The following is a 24,553-nucleotide window of genomic DNA, read 5'->3' as shown; positions in this document are numbered from 1 at the left end:
CTTCTGTTGAGACAAAATGCTTTTTTAATTTTGACTTATTAATGTTTGTGCTCCATTAATATTAGCTCTGCATGTGGGAGGTGTCCCTACTGTGGGTTCAGTGTGTTCTTTTCTGTCGCAGGCAGTGTCTTGTGTGAGCCCCTTGATATGCTTGCGTATAGCTTTCTTGCCATTTTTAGGGTTTTTTTTCTAGTTGTAATCATTTTGCATTCCTATTTCCACTTTATATTATAAAAAGCTTTCTTGATGAAAATGTTGAACTATTTGTAAATATATTGAAAATGGTCAGTCACAGAATTGGTACTTTTCTTTAATCTTCTTCTGTAGTACATGTTTATCATCTTCCTTCCTTCCTGTCAAAATGGGAGTAAAAATTTCTATTCCATTACACAGACTTGAAATCCTAAAATCCTCTGATGTGGATAATTTGAACTTATAATACATTTAAATATGGAATAATTATATGTTACAAATTGAATCTCAAAATTTCTATTGTATTCAGTCTGTCTTGTGTTCTGCTGGACTATTCAGACTGGCATCAGCAAGAGTCTTCTGCTGAAGCATATTATGACTTGAAGACTGTGTTGCTATGAATAGTCAATTCTACTTTTATTTTGTTTGCTTCAAACTTTAATTTGTTCTAGATATGCATTACAGATTTCACTTTCAGTGATTATGAAGATAATGCAACTGCTTTCAGTGGAATTAAATGAAAAGCTAATGTTAAATTCACTGCCTTTTTTTTTTTTTTTTCTATTTTATAGATTGTGAATGTCATGTTTATGAAATACATCACCAAAAAGTGCCAGGAGAGGTGTATGTAACCAGACTGCTCCTTTTATGGGCAAGATAATTACCTGAAACCTATACCATGAGAGTATTTTAAAAAAAAAGATAGCATTGTTCAGATCTCAGACTTTGCTTTTAAGTTTGGAGTTAACGTCTTTTCGTGGACTGTGTTTGTGGTGCTCATATCTTAGGCAGGAAGAGATGGGCCTATACCTGTGGAAGCCTGCCACAGTCTTCCTGTTCTCATTTCGAGTTGGTCGATGCCCTTATTCCCCTGCGTCCTCCTCTGGTGACTGGCATCACATTGCTGATACTAAATGAACCAAGACAGCTTTCTTCAACCACAGGGTTAATGTGGGAGGAGAATTTACAGGAATAATACACAGATTCCGATTAAAATTTATTTAAAGGTTCATTATAAAAATGCTCAGGACAGGCTACGTATGTTAATCTTTGAGAAATCAGCCTATTTGGAGACAGCTAAAGACTGATGAGTGTTTCAGTTCTGTCCAGAACTTAAGCTCATATTCATAAGTTGACTTGTACTTGTATTTCAGAGAGTTGGTTTCAGCTTCCTCTCATAGAGCCGCAGGACAAGAAGGAGACGTGCTAGAGAAGAGAACAAGATCTTTATGAATAAAGGGGCAGAAATAAATATACTCAGAAAATTATGGAAGAGGTTTGTAAAAATGTAGAGCAGGCATATTTTCTCCATGAGGAAGAGATAAATCTGCAAAAGAGCACCTTCAGAGAGAAGTGACATGGACAATTTTCCTTTACCTTTTTCTATATGGGTTGTGCACGTATAAGTTAGATCTGTATTTATGCAATTCTGTGATACTTGAAATACTATTCTCTTAAAAATCTTATGGTTGAAAACATCTGGTTTTCTTATAAAAAGGCTCCCTGGACTGACTGAACAGGAGAAAGTTAAACCAGATCAGTGCGAGAAGCTTGGACAAATAATAATGAAGAATAAAAAAAAAATGGTGTAATGCCATAGATAGAAAAGGATTTTTTTAAAATTATACGAAAATGAAGACAGTATTTGTGTGGGAGTGAGTAACGGGATAAAATGAAACTCAAAAAAGGGAAAATTACTGACCGATAGCTCTTGAGCCTGAAGAGCCGTGCAAGTGAGGAACTCATCTTTGCTCGACAGATTTTAATTCCAGAGTGCAGAAAAAGGTTTCTGATATACAGTTTAGGGTAGTCAAGGAACAGCAGACAAAGTGAACTGCACAGTCTTGTTTTCATCTTCATCTTACATCATTATAAGCTTCCCAGCCCCAACCTGCCCCCCATATTTTATTTTTTCTCCCCCTAATTCCTTTTTCTTTGTGAAACAAGTGCGAAACACACACATATGCGTATGCATGTGCTTCAGTATCCTTTTCTGAGGACTGGGTTATTTCATGTTGTGTAAAATTTACTTCTCTACATTTCCTCATTTATTTTCATTTACTCACTGTTGATGTAGCAGGGTCATGCTGAGTGCAGAGAAGACGGTGTCTGGTATTGCTTCTTCTGACATAGGGCACCTTTAACTCAGAATCACTATGAGACTTTGCTGAAAGAAATATTGTGCAGAGAAAAGGGTATTGTTTTTCATGCAAATTTAATTGCCAAAAAGTGCTGCTTCATTGAGGCTGCTCAGAGTTTCACATCCTGATTGAACTGGATGCATAGTTTCGGCCAAAAGAGGGAAAAACACATGACATTTTGTAATGCTTGGTTCAAATGACCCCATAATAATAAAACATCGGAGTGTTTCAGGGTGGGTTTGTTGAGAAGTGCAGGTGCTGTCTGAGCAGGGAGGATGTGGTGGGCCTTTTCTCCTCTCTTGTGTGATAACCCAGCAACTAGAGAATTTGCTGGCTGGTGGGGATGCAGGGTTCAAACCTTCCTTGTCCTGATGCAAGTGAGTCTGTAAAGCAGGGGTGGGAATCCCATGACCCTTTGCCTTGGCTGTGTAAGTAGACGTAGAACATTGAAATGGTTCATATTTTATTTAAATGCCAGTACAAAGATATTCAGGTACTTAATTCCTTTGTGGTAAATGAAATGTGTTTTAAGGTGCCTTTGTGACCTTGCCAGTGTTCCAGCAGTCAACCTTGAGCCTTTTAAAAATTGATTTTTTAAAAATGTCATGGCAGTTAAGATAACAATATTATGACTATTTCCAATGATACATTTGGGGGCTTTTTTATTTGGCATCCTACCCTCTAGCATAAACTTTTCATGATTTTTTCCTCAATGAGCAAGGCTAAAAAGTATGACTTTGTGGAGGGTTTGAAAGGTAGGTTTGAAAGGTAGGTTCGAAAGGTTTGCAATCTTTCAGATTGCAGGAAATATGAAAAATCTTGTAAGAGCTGAAAGCATGATTTCTCTGCACGTTTGTTTCTGTGTATCTCTCAAAGGAGTTGGTCACTTCTTAATTTTCTGCTTAAGGTAATTCCGCTGCTGCAAGTCAAAGGTGGAGACCAGACTCTTCATTTAAGGAAAATTAAAAGGAAGTCTCAGCTAAGGGTCTAAACTACCCATATCTGTTCCAACAGTACCCTATGAGTTTCTCTAACTTGTGAAAAGGTGGCACATGTTGTTAGAGACAAGTTGTTCCTGTGATACCTTATATTAATCATGTCACTAAATGTGTACTGTCCATGCCACTCCTGCATGTAATCTGCAGGCTGCTGCTGTCATTATTTAAAGGAGGAGGAAGAAATAGTGTTGAGGAGTTGTAGATGACAAAGTGTAATTATTTTTCAGCCTACGTGAAAGTGCTCACCATCTTGATAATGCTTGTCCTGGTCGTCTTCATTGTATTTATGTACAGCAGGTGAGTGCTTTTACTCTATAAAGAAAATGTAATTCTATTGACTTTGGCAAAATTGAATTAATACCATATATAACTTGATTTTGAGTTTATAGGGGCTTTCACAGATATTGAACTTCTTTTTTTTTTTTAATCTATCCCCAGAAACATCTATGCTGCCTGCCCAGGGAATACAGAATGAAGGTAGGGGATGAGAATTACCTGTGTGGTGAGCCATAACAAAGCTATTTTGAGTATCCTGCCCTACAAGCTGGGACGGTGATTTGATGCGACTAACTCCTTTCAGCTGTGGAAGAAGGATAACAGGCTGATTATAACTTTGTCCCACTGAAGAGAGGGTTTGAGAAAAATTATTTATGCCCTTTTGGATGGGCCTGAGCTCCCTAGGTAGCTGGAACCTGCCCTGACTGTGCAGTTCAGCTACAATTAAGACTTCTAAATATAGGCACCTTTGTGTGTGCTAGGTGTCCAAGCTCTCCTGATTGCAAGTCAATATAGTCTGTGGAGCCTAGAGAGCCATCCAGCCATTTGATGTCTGCTTTAGGGGGTGAGCTGAACCTTGGTCTGGGCTCCCATTACTCTGCTGATTAGTAGAACTCGATCCAGCTACCTAAATATAAGCATATCTTGCCAAATCTGGTGCCCTAGGGTATTAAGACATGTCAGCCTCATGCAGATGTCTTATAGGACCAATGGGAAATCTCTGCCCTGCTGGAGGCCAGTTGGAAAACCCAACTTGTCTCAAATGATACTAGATACTAGATGTTTAAGCAACTGAACCAAGCCCTATCTCTCCGTTGGCTGTCATGGGAGCTTAGGCACCCTGCTCATGTCAGCACCTAGATTCAGGTGATTGTATCTCAAACTGAATCCCCCCTAGACTTCTCTTTCTTAGTGCCTACCTCTTGCTCCCTCGTAATGTAGCAATGCTGTGGCTTGCCTTGCTGCTATTAATGCAATTTATAATATTATAAATAGGCTAAACTTGTTCATGTTTATATAAGCTATGGGTTAGATTTCAACGTTATGTAGAGCAAGGGCAGTCCAATGTGTCCTTGCCAGACCACAGGAGGTGGGCACAGAGTTCCCATCTCTTGATGCCAGACTTTCATGGTAGAAGGTATAGCTGCTGCCCTACCGTTGCCTCCTGTGTGGATGTGGAGACAAGTTCTCTGTCTAGCTTTGGCCTTTATTTGTAGCTGGTGGAGGGCTGGGTGCACTCAGTCTTCAGCCCATGTCTTGCCTGAAGACAGCCATCGTAGCCCACTTCAGTCTACATACACACTAAAGTATTAGAAGTGAAGGTTAGTGAGGAGGCTCTTACTCCTCTAACAATGCTATCTTTTTTGCAGAAGGCTAAAAGATGGTGTAGGAAGAATCAAAAAAGAAATTAAGAATTTCACTGATGATTAAATCCTGCATCTCCACATAGCACAAAACTATACATCAGCATTTTGAATCTTCTTCTGACTGTCACATTGACTGCCATCTGCATCGCTCCTAAAATATTCCTAACACCAATGAAATCTACTAAAAATATTCTGGTTTTCCTTATTCATTCATAAAAGGCATTTGTCTATAAGGTAGTGGTCACCACTTTAAAACGACCCTATTAAATAAAGTTCTCTGGGATTTGTGAGGGAATTGTGTTAGTGATTTTGGACCTGTGGTAATACATATCTTCTTTATGGACCTTTAGTACTCATAAATGCAGATAATCTGTTGGGGTTTTTTTTTAATTTACGAAAATACGGAGTGAGATGGATATTTATTTCAGCAAAGATTTTGGAGAATTCCTAGATGGGGGAAGAAGTTGTGAACTTGGTTATAACATCTTCTGTTGGTGTTAGAACTGCTTGGGGGTGTGAACTGTGGGGCTGCAGAAAGACTGGGTGTCCTGCTGTTTGGTTGTGACTCAAAGGTGACTGAAGTTATTCTTCCTGTTACACAACTTAAACCAAATATTCGCAACAATACTGGGCTTCTCCACACCGTAATTTTTGCTGCACTGTACTGCTGTTATGTTATCTCTGCCTTCCATAGGCAATATTTACCTCTTTTTTCCCCCTTTGCCTTAGGCTTCCACTTTTGCTAACAGCCTCCCTCTGATCCATGGGTACCAACTGCTTCTAACTATTTAATTAACATACTTCATTTAAACTCACAGGTGTCCTGCTCATTCTGTCTTTAGCCTGAAGTATGCTGCTGCTCCAGAGCTGAAGGGTTTATGTGCCTAAAAGCTCTTCTCTTTCTTTTCCAAATACATCAGATGGAGTTATAAAAGATACTATCTTTCCCCACAAGTCTTACCTTGATGGAATGTCAAGAGGGGACAACCCACATTTGATGGTATCTCTAATGCCTTCAGGTCAGACATATGATTTCAGTATGGTGTCCCTTTTCTGGAGAACATCTGTTCTTCAAGCTTGCTTAGTCTTTTTTGTGTTGATCAAGATGGTGATCTTCTGATATTGCATACATTCCAGGCTTTATAAGGTGAAAAGTACCACAGGTAGAGGGCTTAGTTGCACTTCAGTCCCCTTTCCTGCCCTTCTGAGTTCACTTTTTGAATGCTCGGTCAGGCACTCTTATTCTGAAGTGGGATTTTGTGGTTCTTGCACACTCAGATGTGGTTCTGGGGTATGGTGATTTTTTTTGGTTCCTTTTCCCATGCTGCCTCCTGTGTTGGCACTCTTTCTTCTTGTCTCCTGAAGGTTCTTCCTGCCTCCTTGTTTTCCTCAAACAAACAAACAAAGCTGCCAACTTCTTTCAGGAATACTCTTTCTGTCTCTTTTTCCAATAAGCCTAAAGATCTGCAATAACAATTAATGACACTAACCTTAGTAAAAAAAATAAGAGGCTCTCAACCTATCTCTTTTTTTGGTGGGCATTGGAGGCAAATAGAAAACTTTTTTCCGTCTGGTTTGACAGACACAGGCTAAATTAAAACCCTGTGAATTGATGCCGTAACAAGGGCTACTTTTATCTTCCTTTTTCTTCATACGCTTATTTCCAATATTCCTATTTATTGTACGTATTATACTCTTTAAATATTAGCAGTTCAAGGTGTATCTTTCTCCTGTGTATTATTTTTTCATTCTAAGAACCACTGCAGAAACTGACTTTTCACATTTCTGATTTGTGAATCACTTTTCATGTAAGATGCCTCTTCATCCCTGACAAGGCTGTTAAAGAGAGATTAGGTCTAAGAGCCTACTTCAAAGACCAAACTTCTCCTAGAAAAGTAAATTGTGCTGTTTCTGGGGCTCCAGTACTGTCCTTGCCTTGCACATCATATTTACTGCCAACAGTGATGACTTTTTATCATCTGTGACCCCAGACTTCCTTCCTTAAGCCAGTCCCTTGTCCGTAAATCTGCTGATTCTCTGTTGCTATAAAGCTGGAATTGACCTCACTCTGTCTCCCTGATGTTCCTGTTCTTCCTTCAGTGTCCTTGCAGTCTAGCCCAGGATGCTCTTTTTCTTCTGATCTTTATAAATATTTGTGCTGACATTAAGGGGAAAAAAAAGTCATAAGTGAGGTTCAGAAATCCCAGACTGTGGTCCAAAGGGATCTACACTCCCCTCACCTAGGACATCAGGTATTTCTGTGCTTTTGGAGACTGACCATGCATGAGTTGAAATTGTAAATGTGGAGGATAGCTTTAAGCTTTGCTTCCTAAAATTCTGGGCTTACCACATTTCAAACAATACAAAATTTTTCTTGCTTTAGAAAGCTGGAATTTGTCTATCCTGTCATCTTTCATCTTAAATATTAGCCTGTCACCTGTCCCTTCCTTGCTCCTGTGGCATCATGGGTCTCTGCAGGCTGCACCTCCTGAGCTCAAAGGCAAGGCTTGCTCCATGTTCAAACAGGTTTCTCCGTTTGAGCTCATTATCTAAGTTCCCAGTCTAGTCATTGAGGCATAACTAACACAAGGCTTAACTCAGTTGCCCCCCCATCCTTGCTGACCTCCAGTTCAGCATCGGGCAGAAGGAAACGAGTCTCCTGCAGGTCATGTCCTATCCACCTGCTCTGTACACATGCCTCAGACATCTCAAATGGCACTACATTTCTGTGGGTGAACAACTTACTCGAACTCTTTGTATCCCCTAACAAAGACCTCCCAGACACATCCCTAACCCTGTTGCTGCAAAATCACAAGAGTTGCTGATGTACCAATTTAGCCAGTCTTGCTGGGTCACAGCCTGTTGCATTTTCAAGTATTCTGCTACAAGCAGACACCCACGTTTGGTCAATTTGATGCTGCCTAAGCTCCACTTTGGGCGTCAATCAGTTACCCATACTCTGTATTGACCAGATCTCAGTTGGCTGCAATGGGATCTTAGAGATGCAGCACACATGGACACATGAATTTACCCATTTCGGTCTGGAACGGAATCTCCCCCAAACTGTTTCCTCTGAGGTGGCTGCAGTTAGAGCAATGCTAGTGGAAGCTAATATGTTCTGAAGGGCTGAGTGTGTGAGCCTGACCTCAGGACTGTGCTATCTGATCCCAGCTGGCCTGGAGTAGTGATGGAGAGATTGTGAAGGTGGAATGACAGGTGATGGTTGATATTGACCTAAAACTAAACTCTTCTTGGATGATGCAAGCTACTAATGCTTGTACAATGACAGGGAGAATTGAGGGTTGGATAGGGTCGTTACAGGATGGGTCCAAGCTAAGATGTTGTAAATGTTGTAAATTCAAGCGCTTCCAGAAAAGGCTTCTTGGCCCTCCAGGAGGAGTCTAAAGAAGCTACTTCACCTGCATTGACTGAATTCAACTTTGTCCTTCCTGACAAAAGTTTTACTTTTGAGAGTCTTCTTCCTTTTAGTTTCTGCCCAAAGATGCCTATAAAGTGTTGCTTGGTATGCCTATGTGTGAAGATCTCCCATGGAAAATGAAAAACGTGGTATTTTTGTTAAAAAAATTATCTGGGAATTAAAAAAGATTACTGGGACTTGTTTTGTGGTTGATCATAAATCCATAATCGATATTCATTTCACAGAGGCAGACCTTAGCAATCATTCCAATGATATGCTTTCACCAAACATATTTTGACATTGAAATAATCAAATTATCCAGACAAACTTAGAGCAGTATCAGATCAAAGTCAAACTAATATGGCAACATTGGTAGCATGATATACTCTCATTATAAACTGGTCATTAGTGCCTGATTAAATAATATACATAGACTTTAAACATTTATCCAAATAAATTGTTGTTTTTAAATTCAGTTAAATGATAGCTGGAAAAGAAAACAATGTGATTGCTGTTAAAACACTGACTTGTATTCATGAGCTAACAGCCATGTCAATCACACTGCTTGCCTGCCTGGTGAATTTCAGGGTTTCTTCATTTTATTTATTTAGGAAACTTGCCTTCCTTAAAGAGGTGATGATATATCAACAGAGAGACTCTTGTTAATATGTCCAAAGTCACAAATACTTATTTATTATCGCTGGACATCAGGGAGGGTTTTTCAATTTCATATGTTCCTAAACTAAATGCTGTCCATAATGCTTCTCTGTAGAGTCACATCACATCTGGATGATGTAATTTGTTACCTAGACAAATAAACCTAAGCAGACCACTTCAAGCTGGTAAGGGTGGAATGAGCAGTAGTATGGAAAGAAAGAGCATATACTTATTTTCCCTAATATAGAGAGAATCCACAAGAGGAGAGGCTTTGCTAGTAACAGGTCTGAAAGAAAGATTAGGAGCTACTTGGTGGTCCTTGTTTCCTTAAAAGCAGGAACCACCTCAGACCTAGCCATTTCTGAATCTTCCAGTTCTGCAGCTGGTACCTACAACAGAGATTTGGGTTTTATGACAACGGGACCTATCTGAGGATCAAGAACTGCTAGGAAGAGAGAGGATCCACCTGACCAAAGAGGGCAAAAGCATCTTGGCCAACAGTCTAGCTAACCTGGTGTGGAGAGCTTTAAACTAGGAATGACAGACAAGAGAGGGAGGTGACGACCACATTCAAGTGAGGATGTGGTCGACCGGGTTGGCAAACTAAGGGTGCAGGGTGATGTGGAGAAGAGAGACCTTGTAAAGAACAAAACAGGACTGAAAGGTCCCCATCTTAAGTGTATGCAGATAAATAAGGAAATGCCAACAGAACAACATGGCGGGGAAAGCGCTCACCTTTTCTGGTCCATGAGCACACTTGGGTGCCTCTCTGAAGTGCCTGTACTTCAAGTGCAAGACGCAGCTCTAACTTGTATGTGTGTGGTCCCCAACACGGAAAGTGGGATTTTTCTTTTAGGAGACTAGGATGGATTATGTCAGGGAAATAGGGCCAGATCAGGCAGCCCGATAGAAGTGAGGCTGCAACAGCTCCACGCCCCCAGTTCCAACCAGTAGCATTCCCAGTAGAAACATGCACACAGCGCACATGTACACACCATGTGTATATATACACGGCTGGCCACACAGGTCAACCCAGACAGGTACACTTACACGAACACAGGCAGCACCAACGGCCTCATGCTGCTCCCTTCTCTGGCTGAGCAGGATGGAGGTCCGTTAGTGAGGATATATCTATACATACGTACAAGGTGGATCCCTCCAGCAGCTGGGCTCAGACACTCAGTCTGCCTCGTAGCTGGTCCCTGGATCCCAGTCTCCCCAGTTGCTGGCACCTGGACATACGAGCTGCTGAGGCCACAGCCCCTCTGTAGTTGCTGGCACAGACCATCTCCCTCATCCCCCACACCCACCCCGCGCTGGCTGGGACTCCTCAGCCACCACCCGTGGTCTCTCCCCTAGAGACACACACACACACACGTGGGTCTCGCTCCTAGAGACCCCCAGACCCCGCCATCTCTCTGGCAGCTGGTGGGACTCCCCTGGCCCCACCGATAACCTGCCCCTCCCATGGTCCCACCCTTAGAGACGGACAGACACACACGCCTTGCTCCCAGACCACTTCACCTACTCGCAGGTATCTCTGCTTTGCTCACACACTCACCGGCACACCCACGCTCGCTGCAGCTGCTGCCAGCACGGACACACGGGCCCTGTGACCCAAGGTCCCACTCTGGTTGCTGCACTCAGACCCCATAACACACACGTGCACACAGAACAGAGAGCCCGCGCTCAGGAAAAGAGAAAGGAATTTACTTACGGAATAGGACAGACGTCACTGATCAGGCGAAGGTCATGGCCAGACAAGTGTACTGCCCAGCTCCCTATTTACATGCATCCAGCCCTTTTTATCTGCTTCTCCCGCTGTTTTCCCACATTTATTTCTCCCCCAAATCACCTAGATGCCTCCCTTCTCCACCTTTGGTTCCTGCCCTAAGCATCTCATAGTAAGTCCTGGAAAAGCCTAAAATGCCCTTCCTCTGCATTCCGTAATATGTCCCACCCCTAGGCAGCAGTCCCCCTCGTCCAAAAGGTGCTCAGGCTCACCTTGCTGGGTTTCACTCCTGGACAATGGGGCTGAGAGTCTCCAGGGACAGCCCTGAGAGGGTCCTGGAGAGGGTTTTCCTTTTCCTGAGTCCCTAATTTGGTTCTCCCTGCCCACTGTTGTGTCTCTGGGCTTCTCTGGGCTTGTGGAGGTGGGACTTTGATGGGCTGATGCTTCCTGGGATGGGCCTCTGACTAGCTAGGCAAGGCACTATTTGGGTGCCTCTAACTGCCGTTGTCTCTCTGTGCTCCTTTGTGGGTGTGCAGGAAAGCTTTATAACCTAACTGATTGTATCTCACACTAATTTTAGTCAGGTAAATTGCTCTGCGTATATGCCTGTCTTTCTTGGTTATAAAGGAAGTTGGAGGTGGCCAACAGAGATTTGGGCATGGCACTTCCAAGTATTCCAGACCAAGGGAGAAGAACCTCTCTCTGGGCTGCCCATCATCCGATGGTGTGTCAGGAGGAGACCCAGACCAAAGAGTAGCCCAAGGAATGCCTGCAACTGAACATAGGGAAGAGTTTAATTGACTTCCCAAGGTGAGCCTTGGCCCTACCCCCTTGCTGTGGGTCATCCCAGCCGAGAACTAGCCCAATGCCTGTCCATGAGGGTGAGCTGCTATGCTGTGTTTATTGCTCTGTGCTGTATTGTTAGCAATTAGAAGAGGGTCACTCTTTTGCTTTTATACTTTGGTTAGAGATGCTTTAAAACAAATCAAAAAGGCACTTAATATTTGGCACTGCTGTGCTGGGGTTTGTTAGACATGTCCCAAGCCTTGGAGGTTATGAAGGGAGGGATATCTGCTTCTAGGCATTACATGGTTTGAGGCTGCAGCATCTTGCCATGGCAAGGGTTTCTCTGAGTAAGGGCAGGCTTGTCATGTTAGGCTTCCAGGGAACTTTATCATGGAAAATGGGATGTCCATGGTGTTTGCCCAGAGTCAAGCAGCAGTGAAGAGAATTAGGAAGGTGGCTGAAGTTTTAAAACTCTAATTTTGGGTTTAAATGTCAAATTATATCTTCTGTAATGGGTGATTTGAAGTTCCTGTCCTTAAATACTCTGTGGTGATCACCAACCTTACCTAGACAGGTAGGCTGAAACATTTGCACTGTTAGTTTGTAAGTCTAGTTCCGGAAATGTTCAGAACTGTAGCACTTCTTTTAATTGCTTATTTTCCAGGTATGCTCTGGGAAAGGCAAGAGACAGTGAGTGGGGGAGGCAGAGGTTCCCATTTGCCATCCCCAGGTGCTTGCTGAGCTCTTTTTCTGAATGACTCAGTACAGTACAGATGATGAAGTAGTTTCTAAGAAAAAAAAATTGATCTATTGTGCACTAATGTATTTTTCAAGGAAAATCCCTTCTGAGTCATCACAAATGTTCTGTAATAGTTACTAGAGGACCTATTTTCCACCCATAAATAGTTTCTTTTATACTTAACTTCAAAAGCCAGTATCTTTCCGGCTTGGAATTAAACTCAAAGTGTTGCTTTATCAGACCATTTGTTGTTGCAGTAGCTGGTTGATTACAGATGTACATTTTTTTTTTTCCTGGTCTTTTTAGAGGGCCAATCACTATGGTAACCACATTACAGAAAATTGCTTGGTCTCCTTAAAATACCCTTCAGAAAAAGGTCATTTGTTATTAACATTTTCTGACTAAACTCGAAATGTTAACAACATGAAGAATATTGTCACTGTTTCTATACTTACATGGGTTTTTTCTTTACCATGCACCTTTCAGTTAACTATCAAAACAGGACAAAATATTGAGACTCCAAAACAATTGTAAAGCTGCAGACTTTTGAGTATGTTTTGAAATATCAAGATGCGTTCATGTTGCTGTGTTTCGGCTGCTGGCGGGCACAGCTTTGTTTCATCGTTTTCGTTTCACTGATTCTGAGAAAAATCCAGGCTGAAGTTACTCTTTCAACCTCTGCACGCTACGATTGAAAGGAAGGGGCAGGCGTATGACTATTATAGACAGCCGTCTGTTGTTGAATTATGAAATAGCTGTTCTGGATAGTCATTTAAAAGCCTGGAAACGGCTGGTTAAAGGTTTCTACTCTCAGGGTAAAATGCATCCAAGGGGTGTTAGATGGGAAAAATCAGGTCTGATTATAATAATAGGGTCCTAGCCTGTGAAGTGAGAACACACAAAGTTGTTCTCTTTCTGGCATATGCCACTTGTGTTCTGCTTGATTGGACACGTTGTTTCTTTGCCATTTTACATTATCTACATTGCCGGCAAAGGATTCTCACATTTGTAGAGTTTTCTTGTTTTGCAGATAGCTATTTGCAGCTTTTATCCAAGCCCAGTAAACAATTAAAAAAAAATCCCCTTTCTTGGAGTTCCATCATTTTGGAATTGACAAACAAGCTAAAAAGGCTGCCAAAAGAAAGCACGAGTTGGAGGAAGTTAATTCGCATTGATGTGTGCATGCCACTGATAGCAAGTTATGCCTATGACATTCTGACATCGCCTCTCAAAAAAGAGAAAGAGTGGAGTGGAGTGAAAGACTAAGAGGATGTTCATTTAATTGGAAAGCCTACTGAGATCTGAGGCAGCTGAGGCAAAGGATGCACCCTTTTTCTGCACAATGGCATTGGTTGAAGGTTGTATATAAGGTGGCCTTATTAAAGTGACAAGGCAATTTAATTCTTTTGTGCACAATGATTCTACTTCATTGATTTACAATGGGAAGGATATAATTTTGCTAGTGTTGGCAAAAAGCTCAAATGTCAGGCTTTTCAAATTGCCATACTTGCCTTGTTCAGGATGAATAATGAATAAGTCACCTTTTGTCTACAGTTAAATATTCTTGAATAAATACAAAGAACATAAAAGACATAAATGATTGCCTGATTTATATTTAAAATAAAGATCAACATTGTGATAAATGGTTGAAAATTCTTAGTGTGAAGTAATATGACTATGCTGATAATTACATTATCAATTAAGGGGCAGCCCAGGTGTGGAGTGTTATAGAATGGATGGCAGAGAGAAACCCCCAGTGTGGAAAATGCCAAACTTGGCTGTCTGGAAAGGGTGTGTGGGGGAAGTGAAGAGACCTGTAGCTATGCAGAGGATCTCATATTTAAAACTGGACCATTTAATGTACTGAAACATCCATTCTCTCAGGAAGCTGTAGCTGTTGCTTCTCACTTTGTCACTAGCAGGATGCATTGATCTCATGTCTGGAAACAGATTTTGCTCCATTTATTCCTAATGGTTGGGTGGGCAGAGAAGGCTGCTCATCATTTCTCAAGATATGTCTTTATTCAGAGAGGAACAGATCTTAAAGATATGTGAAGTCCAACATTCATAACTGGCAATGTTGTCAAGGCCTCAGTAAAAGAACTGGAATAACTCAGAAGAAGATGAGATACAAAAATATACCGAATACTCCTCAACATCTGATTCCTAGACCATGAGCAACACGCCTTGCCTCCATATGCACAAGCATACAGCCTTCAGTTTGGCTAAAATAATTGTGCTAAAACCATGCCTACTCGTGATCTGTTGTTCTTCCTCTTTTAGAAAGCTTTGTTTGTCTTTATTAAATTTCTCAATGTCTTAAACGAGATGATCAGAAAGATGGTGGATTAGCTGCTTAGACACTTCTGTTAGATGAAACGTATGCTTTGAACTTGTATTAGGGTAGTAGGCAGTCTCAGAAGTAGCTGGCTGGCCTGAGACTGTGGTATGGTGAAGATCTCAGGATGCTGTACATGGAAATGCAAGATGGAGTACAAGGGAGTAGGTACAACATATGCCTGGGTCCTACAGTACTGAGATCATGATGGTGGAAGGAAGGATCATAGTGCTTACATGCAAGGAGGCCTTACAAAGGTGCTGCAGGCAAATTCAATGCCCCCATAGTACAACATACACAACTTTACAGCTAATCACAAACTTTAATTCTATATGTGTATGTCTGAGAGAGGGGGATTTCGGGGACTCTTAAAAAAAACCCCAAACCAACGACCCCAAAAAAGCCTTCCAGAAACACGCAGTGTGACACTAAGTTGCCATCAATAAGAGATCATGAGCAGGAACAATTACATCTGCCATGCAAACATCTTCCATTGAATGAACCAAGTGTTACACAATAGTAGCGGACTGTAGCTCTCTAAATGAACCAGGTCAGGGTGTAGAGATTGCAGAAGGGTTTTACATGCATTGCTGACAGCAAAGATATGGTGAGATTCCTCAGCTTTGGGCAGGGGCAGCACGTGCTTTTCTGCCTACTCTCTTCTGTGACATCTTTGATCTCTCCTTGTACCAGTCTTTCCTCTGTCCCGCCCCAGGCTCTCCTGTTCTCTTCTTCTCATTCTCCCACAGATTTCCTTGTTCAGTGGGTCCAGATGTTCTCCTTTTGATCCCTTGTCCCAGATCCATAATCTCCAGAACTATTCTTGCTTTCCATGTGTATAAGCTCCCATTTCTCCCTACGTCATTTTTCGGATCTCATTTGTCACTTCCATGGGGTATGTTGCAATGCAAATTGAGAAGGAGTTATTTCACCCTCTTTCCTGCCCATTTTGTTCCAAAAGCCCAACAAAGAACAGTAGCTCAAAGAAAAATCACAGAACTACAGAATCACAGAATTGTATAGGTTGGAAAAGACCTTTTAAGATCATCCAGTCCAACTGTAAACCTAACACTGCCAAGTCCACCACTACACCATGTCCCTAAGCACCTCATCCAAACGTCTTTTAAATACCTCCAGGGATGGTGACTCCACCAATTCCCTGGGCAGCCTGTTCCAATGCTTGATAACCCTTTCAGTGAAGTAAAATTTCCTAATATCCAGTCTAAACCTCCCCTGGCGCAACTTGAGGCCGTTTCCTCTTGTCCTATCACTTGTTACCTGGGAGAAGAGACCAACCCCCACCTCTCTACAACCTCCTTTCAGGTAGTTGTAGAGAGCGATAAGGTCTCCCCTCAGCCTCCTTTTCTCCAGGCTAAACAACCCCAGTTCCCTCAGCCGCTCCTCATCAGACTTGTGCTCCAGACCCTTCACCAGCTTTGTTGCCCTTCTCTGGACACGCTCCAGCCCCTCAATGTCTCTCTTGTAGTGGGGGGCCCAAAACTGAGCACAGTATTCGAGGTGCGGCCTCACCAGTGCCGAGTACAGGGGCACGATCACTTCCCTAGTCCTGCTGGCCACGCTATTTTTGATACAAGCCTGGATGCCATTGGCTTTCTCAGCCACCTGGGCACACTGCTGGCTCAGATTCAGGCAGCTGTCAACCAACACCCCCAGGTCCTTCTCTGCCAGGCAGCTTTCCAGCCACTCTTCCCCAAGCCTGTAGCGTTGCATGGGGTTGTTGTGGCCCAAGTGCAGGACCTTGCACTTAGCCTTGTTGAACCTCATACTCTTGCCTTATCTGCTAGCAGTGTGCTGCTTGCTGACCTCTGCACAGGATGATGCTAATGGCCAGTAATGTTGCCCAGGAGCAGAAACTAGCTTGGTCCTGCACCCGGGTTGGGGCAACCCCTGGTATCAGTACAGGCTGGGGGATGAAGGGATTGAAAACAGCCCTGCAGAGAAGGACTCGGGGTTACTGGTGGATGAAAAGCTGGACATGAGCCAACAATGTGCGCTTGTAGCCCAGAAAGCCAACCATATCCTGGGCTGCATCAACAGAAGCGTGGCCAGCAGGTCGATGGAGGTGATTCTGCCCCTCTGCTCCGCTCTGGTGAGATCCCACCTGGAGTACTGCATCCAGCTCTGGAGTCCTCAGCACAGGAAAGACATGGACCTGTTGGAGCAGGTCCAGAGAAGGGCCACAAAAATGATCAGAGGGATGGAACACATCTCCTATGAGGACAGGCTGAGAGAGTTGGGGTTGTTCAGCCTGGAGAAGAGAAGGCGCCAGGGAGACCTTATAGCAGCTTTCCAGTACTTAAAGGGGGCCTATAGGAAAGATGGGGACAGACTTTTTAGTAGGGCCTGCTGCAATAGAACAAGGGGTAATGGATTTAAACTAAAAGAGGGTAGATTTAGACTAAATATAAGGAAGAAATTCTTCACTATGAGAGTGGCGAGGCACTGGAACAGGTTGCCCAGAGAGGTGGTAGATGCCCCATCCCTTGAAACATTCAAGGTCAGGTTGGACGGGGCTCTGAGCAACCCGATCTGGTTAAAGATGTCCCTGCTCATTGCAAGGGGGGGTTGGACTAGATGGCCTGTAAAGGTCCCTTCCAACCCAAACTATTTTATGATTCTATGAGTCTATGATTCTTCCACTCTGTCCTGTAGTGTTAGGCCAGATGTTGAGAGTGACTAGTTCTTTCCTTGCTGCTAAGAGTTCTTGTGGGTGTTCCCCAGCCTCTCTACCACAGGTTTGTCACTTATTTGACTGTTCCCTGAAGGAGTTTGTGTGTTGGCAGCTGGCATGTGAAAGCTTCAGGTCCATCTAGTGTTTCCTACTTTTTCGAAAGTGTTGCTGGCTGATGATTCCTGTAGTACCTATTTTTGATGTGGCTTTTAATTCCTAGAGCTGAGTAGTTTTAAAGTGATACTAAATGTGATATTAAATGACGTTTGCAGAGGGTCATTGTTAGAAAATAAAATTTAATTTCTTACGATGTTATCTGAAAATCTGTGTGCATTGATAGGGACTTACCATTCTGAAGCTGCCAGATTTCTTCCTTTCTTTGTTTTTGCTCACATACCATTGAATAGGGTGAAGTCCCAATGTTATGTTATAAAGAAAGAAGCACATGAGAAGAACATGAACATTGCATGCTGCTTTTAGAGATTCTGAATAATTTTAAGCTACACATATCTTAAAAACTTCTATTAAGCAAAAATGCATTCAGTGCGTGCTTCCATTTACTCATGTTGTATGGAATATCATAGCCTTGACTGTGCCTTTTCTCTCAAGTTACTGCTATGGATCTAGTTGACCAAGAAGCTGCTGTACTTCTGGGTCTGTGGAAACAAACTGGCTTATGATTTCTCTGAGTCCCATAACAATAGCACGGTTACTGTAGCTTTACTTGCAAAAGGAGTCTGTTGTATGATTAAGTGCAGTGAGCTACAAGGGGCAATGAAGGTAGATAGGAAAATACAGCATGTAATAACGTTCCTTTTGGACCCTGTGCAGAGTCAATCAATGCTCTATCTACAGCAGTTGCTTCATCATTCTTCTGATAAGACTGCATGGGCCAGCTTCTGCTCAAACCTCGCTTTCTCTGGTTTTGTTTCAGGTCCATCCAAGATCTTATGTTCTTCCTGAATCAAAAGCAGAGATTATGATAAGTCTTTTTCACTGACATTTTTGGGGGCTCCAGCTTCACAATAGGACCATGAGATACAAAAGTGAGGTGTGTTATCAGTATAATAAAAGCATCAGATTCTTTACGGAAAACTTGCCAGAGACTGAAATAATGTGTCCTTGTTTACACACGGTAGCTATGGTTAATAAGAACCACCCTGGCATTTGATCTTCATTCTTTTTCTGTATGTTGGGCCACTTGCTATCATGAAAAGCAAATGTAAAAAATGATCATGGACTTAACTGGTAGCATAATCAGAAGAATAAACCTAGTTTGAACATTACCCCTCTGCAGAGGAAGAATGGGCGAATGAGACATACAACTGCTATTCCAGTGAGGACCAAATGGGCATCAAATTTTCATTTTCACCTGAAAGGACACTTACGAAGGGCAACAATTTTCCAATCAATATCCATTAAGCAAAAGAAATCAGTATACAATGACCATTTCATAGAATAGCCCAGGTTGGAAGGGACCTTGAAAGATCACCTGGTCCAACCTTTTGTTCTAGTGCAAAGGCTGACAGGAAAAAAAGTGCAATGGAAATTCTTTGTTAACTCCAAGTATTTGTCCTGTATCCAGAAAATGTTGAAAGAATGGACTATTTCAAAGATTCACATAGCTAGCAATACATGTCAGGACTTCTTTGCTAGGTTTGTTTTTACAAGAATATACACAAAAGAATCTCTTTTAGGATTGGGGACTGTTAGTGTTAAGAGCCCAAACATGAGCAATGGAGTTTGCCAACTGTATCAGTTTCTGCCATCCTCACATCTCCCAGCTCCATTCTTTCACCATGAGAAATGTCCTGTAAGGTGGGGTTTTTTTTAAATACAAGCATTTATTATGGTGGTGTATTTTTCAAAACTAAAGACTGAGGAAACTGGAAATATAAAGATGAATACTGCTTTTTACTCACTTATGTAATTCTAGCATCTCTTTTTGTTTTGACATTAAAACAAGTCTCCTGAGTAGAAACTGAGTGTTATACTAGCAAGATGCCATTTTTAGGAAGGTTTTATAAAGCACTGTTCAGGTAACTGGCTCTCTAAACCTCCTTTGTGTGAGCATTGTGTGAGAAAGCACTGGAGTAGCAAGCAGAAAGTAGAGTAAATCTTCTCCATCCTTCTTTAAGAAAAATTCTGAGAACTGTGCAAACTCCTGGACTTATGTGAAATGCATTTTGCAGGTTATTCAATTACTCTGATCTGTCAGCATAGTTTAGGTATAACTTGAGGTCTGGGAAGAGATCAGTGCTTGCTGTTCAGAAACTGCCTTGTGTGTGAAAGAGGATTTCTTTATATCTGGAAACCTTAGGTTAAAAATAGAAATTCATTCAGTTCAAAATAAAAATTCAATGTATTTTTGTTCTAGATAGAAGTATGTTGTTTTCTTTGTGTTTTACGGGCAGGTTGAACTAAAGCAGTGCGTGATCAATTCTACACAAAGATGTTTCTCAACAATTGAGCTAGGTCTTTTCCTAGGTGTATCATGGAGCACTACATACTTGTGGGCAAATCTTATACTTCCTCATGCTAAGCTTTTCCTAGAAAGTATTTTAAAGTCAGCAAGCTGCTTTCTCTGTCCTTTCTATCTCTGTGGCTGACTTCCGATAAATCTTTTCAAATTTTTTTTAAAGCAGGAGAGATCTAAAATGTGCAAATATGTCAGGATAGCATGCCCCTAGGAAGAAACCCCTGAAACCCCATTGCAGAACGTGGTTTCAGTTGGTGTGAAACAGTACTGATTGTGTGTATAAGAGATGGGCTAGCACAGAGCGGCTGGGAGGGGAGTTATTTGCAAATCTTGTCCCCTCATTGTCTTGTGTGCTTCAGTTCTGGGCCTCACAGGGACACGGGCAGGAGGACAGGTAGAAACAGAAGAGGGGTGACGGGTCTTTGCAGGGACTTGAATTTCAGCACCTGGGTTGCTGCTGAGCTCATGGGAAAGGAGGGATCGATGGGAAAGGTGTTTGCCAAGCACTTCAACTCGCTGGCTGTGAGAAAGAGAATGGCTGTGGCTGTCGGCCGCTTCTTGAGTGAACACCAGGTGATATGAAGGTGTGCTCTGGGTGAGAGATTTAGCTTACCTCCCTATGGACTTTGTGAATCGCTAGGACCAGCAATCAGTGATGGTGGTCTGAGACGCTTGGAGGAGCACAGCTCAAGTTCTGGATTCACCTTTTAAGTGAGCTAGAGAATTTTTCATGTGGAGAAAAGTCATTTTAAATCACTGTTTGAAGGTTGCCTTTGGCTTCCATGATACAATATGGTAACATGCATGTTGGCTCCCTGATACGTAAGACCAACGTTTGTTCTAATTTTATTTGCTTTTAGGAAGCGCATGCAAGATTTAATCACCACAGACCTCTCTTACCAGTAAAATAAAGACCAATGGGACCAGATATACAATAAGCAGAAAGAAAAAGAATGAGCAGTTGCTCCTTCTTTGCCCAAGAGTCATTCGTAAATGCTGTCTCAGATGCAATTTTCCACTTGCTTCTTTTAAAACCTTGAAGTACAGATTAAAAAAAATGATACTTCTGCCTTTTGATTCCTCAAGGACTGGTGTGATATCTTATTATTGACTGGAAATTAATTGTAGCTTTTCCTCCCAGCTTGGACTACGGAGTTAAGCTGTGATTCTGTTTTCTGAGACTGGTTGCTAGAGTAGACCATCAATAGGTTAGCCTAAAAGATGATCACTTAACAATGAATTCTCTTCCCTCTTTTTCACTACTTTCCTTGGCTTCTTCCTTTTGTTGGATTTAAATGTTTGTGATTTTCACCTCTTTATCCATCATAGCACACCAGTGACTGAATAATACACTTTTATTAAGCTGCCCTCTTTCTGTGAAATAAATGCCAGTAATAATCAGTCAATCATTCAATCCATATGAATGTGGAATTTAGATGTGGCTGTTTGAATCGGGTTTATAATATACCATTTCTCGGTACAGCATGTTCTTTGATAGTATTCTTTTAAATGACTGTTTCCAACTGCACTTGAAAGCACCTATGAAAGAAATTGTTTGTGATGCTATACTTAGTTCAAATCTCCTTCTCTTTTCTTCAGCATTTTTGTCTGTATTTCATTTCTATGCAAATTATATCTTTGTGAGTTAGTAAAATTTTACAAACTAGTTGAAATGCAGCTATGGAATGAATTATCGGAGAAAATTTGGAAAATATGCTCATGAAAGGAAAACTGAGGAAAACATTTAAATCTAATTGTGTATTATTCAAAGAGAATTTCAGAGCAACTCTTAGGCAAATATTACATAAATGTATACCTATATTAAATGATTAATTTACCACAGGTAATATACTTGAAGACTCGGGGACTATTTTCCCATTAGCCTGTGCATGTAGCACTTCTCATCTGAAATACAGCCTAGGTACACAAATGCACTTAACTCACTCATGGGGAATTGCAGAGGAGGAATTGTGAATGTAATGCTTGTAAACAGCTAGAGAGAAATGGCAGTCACTACCAACTGTCCCAGTGCTTCGTTTCCATTAGACTGACAGTGACTGAGTTTAACCTCGCAGGGAGTCAATCCTTGATGACCAAGAATAATTTTGTATCCTCCCAAGTATAAAATATCCAATCCCTCTAAATTCATTAACAGCAGCTGACAGATCTATTGTGAATACTCTGAATAACTACCAGATTCTCAGCAATCGATCTCCAAAATGTGAGACTTGATAGCTGTGCATTTGTCAGTCAAGAATAATTTCCATGATTTGTGCCTCCATGAGATATCTGCTTCCCCTCATGAGACAGGCTGGCTTTGTCAATAGTTTCATCCCTCATTTCAACATTTACCTAGGAAGGATGTGGGCTGAAATGCAGAGGCAAGGGGACTAAAGGACCTTCAGTACTTTCAGAGCCTCCATGGGAGAGAGGAGCTGGAGTCCAACCCAAAGGTTGTGCTGGTGTCTCCAGAGTCTAGGAGATATTGTAGCAAAGCTCAATGCAACACTTTTTTTTTTTTAAATATATTAAAAAAAGCTAATTCTACTCATGCTTCCCTATTCACAAGTACTGAGCTGCATGTCCAGAGGGTCTGGTTAGGGCAGAGGATGAGGGGTGCCAGTTATCTCCCCCTCCCTGTATCTCCTGTGTTCTTCAGCACATGGTCAACAAGTTGAGGTCACCAAGATGTGCCTTTTAAGAGCTGACAGTGATTGTGGTCTTTTGGGACATCCTGACCCACTTGTGTGAGTCATTAGGATTTATTCCCTTTTGGCTCCTTATCTGTGAGTGTCTTAACACTCCAGTCCTGTCCATTATACTTCTGTCGTCATCTCATAATGCAGACTGTCTTTTGTTTAAGTCTGGGTGCTTTCTCCATCTGGGTGTCCCGTGAAGCTGTGTGTCTGGGTGCTGGGAACTTGCAGATCTGCTGACCTGGGTGCTATCAACACCTGCCATTCTTACAGCCCTACTTCTGGTTATCCTTCTGGTGCTTCCACACCCAGACATGCCCATTTACTCTCCATTCATACCAGTCTTAATATTTTTATTACGAATCTCTGTTTTCATGGATGGGTTTAATCAGTTTGGGTTTCTGCACCCAGCAGAATGTCTCCTCACTCCTTATAGATCGGCAGTGACAGCCCTTTGCTTCTGTGGAGCAAATACACTCAAACAAACAATATTTTCTGAAGTACCCGTGTAACAAACGGCAAGATTCAGTGGAGCACATAGGGGCATATAAACCGAAATGCAGGTAGATTTAAGGCATTGAAGTCTAATGTTGCAACCCAAGCTCCTCCTTCCTAGTTACCTCCTCAGCCTGGAGGTTTATCTGGTGCTTCCCAGCTTGAATCCCAAGTTCCTTGTGAAGTTCCCCAGTTCAAGCAGCCAGGTGATTAGCTGGTGCCTAATATTGCTGAAGGTCTATCAGCTACTGCACATGCCCTTGAAAGACTCATTCTTCAAGGAACAAGCCTGTGCAACGCACACTGGGAGAACTCAGCCCTGTGTGAAAACCCACATCAAGAAATTCTGCCTTGAGGGGCTGGTTTGGAGCTGTTTGGGTCACTGCTTAAAGGCTCCCAGCTCAGCCCGTGTCCTCCAAAGGGAACTGTGGTGCCAAACTAGGCATTCTGGCTCACACTTCGGGGTCCAGGTACCCTACGCTGGGCATCCTCGTGAAGCAGTAATGACGCCTGCAATGCCCCCCCAAAAAAACTGTGCCTCTGCTCTGCAGTGAGGTCTATTTATGAATTGTTGTCAGCTGTAGGAATGCTTATATTGAGTAAAGATGACATAAAGCTTACGCATTCCTCTTATTTAATCAGACACAGTAGTGCTTGTCAGCTGTTGATCTAACATGGTATTTTACATATTTCTAAGAGGATGACAAAGGAAATTTAATCTTTAATTTGAATCTCCATCAAGGATATCTTACATTATAAGCTAGCAACGAAGTTTCTGTAATGCGGAATAGAGGGTTACATTTGTGTGTGTTTGGTTTTTTTGTATAGTACCTTCTGGTATTATGGATATGAAAAAAGCTCGTGTTTCTGTACTGAATGCATACATTTGTACATACAGTATAGTAGTTATGTGATACATACAATGCATAGCAGCTCATAGGTATCACATCCTGTGTTAATTTCCAGTGCTCTCAAAAAACTAAGGGGATTCATTGGTTGGATGCAGTTCAACAAAATTATGAAAATTAATGGAGTGTTCAAATAGTACTAGTAGCCAAATTCAGACAAAATTTTTCAGGACAGTAAGAGGTAGGATTCATCCTCTTTAATTTTAGTAGTCTTAAATTAGATGTCAAAGTCCACCTAGTCTTCTAGGTTTCATGTATTAACGTGTTTAGAGATAGGCATCTCTAACTGAGTTGGGATGGAAGACTATAAAATTACAGATGGTCCAGAAAGATGACAAGGCAATTATTATTCACTGTTTTTCAGAAAAGAAAGGAGCACATAGCTAAATCAACATCATGTCTTTAAAACAAATATGATGTGCAATTAAATAATGTAACACGTTGTCACAGGACACAGTAAAATCAAGAATATAAATTTATCTAAAAAGATATAGAGAAGTTCAAGGATAGGTCTGTCGCTGAGTTACTGAAAGTAGTTATTTGACTATGACCCTTGCCTTGGGAAATCCCTGTGCTCCTCAATGAGACTGGAAGTATACACTGGGGACAAATATTTCCAGCTACTGGATAACATCAGAA

This window comes from Mycteria americana, chromosome 1 (assembly GCF_035582795.1).
Source record: "Mycteria americana isolate JAX WOST 10 ecotype Jacksonville Zoo and Gardens chromosome 1, USCA_MyAme_1.0, whole genome shotgun sequence".
In the NCBI taxonomy this organism is placed as follows: Eukaryota; Metazoa; Chordata; class Aves; order Ciconiiformes; family Ciconiidae; genus Mycteria; species Mycteria americana.
The sequence above is the reverse complement of the archived record's forward strand: the minus strand, read 5'-3'. Positions refer to the sequence as shown.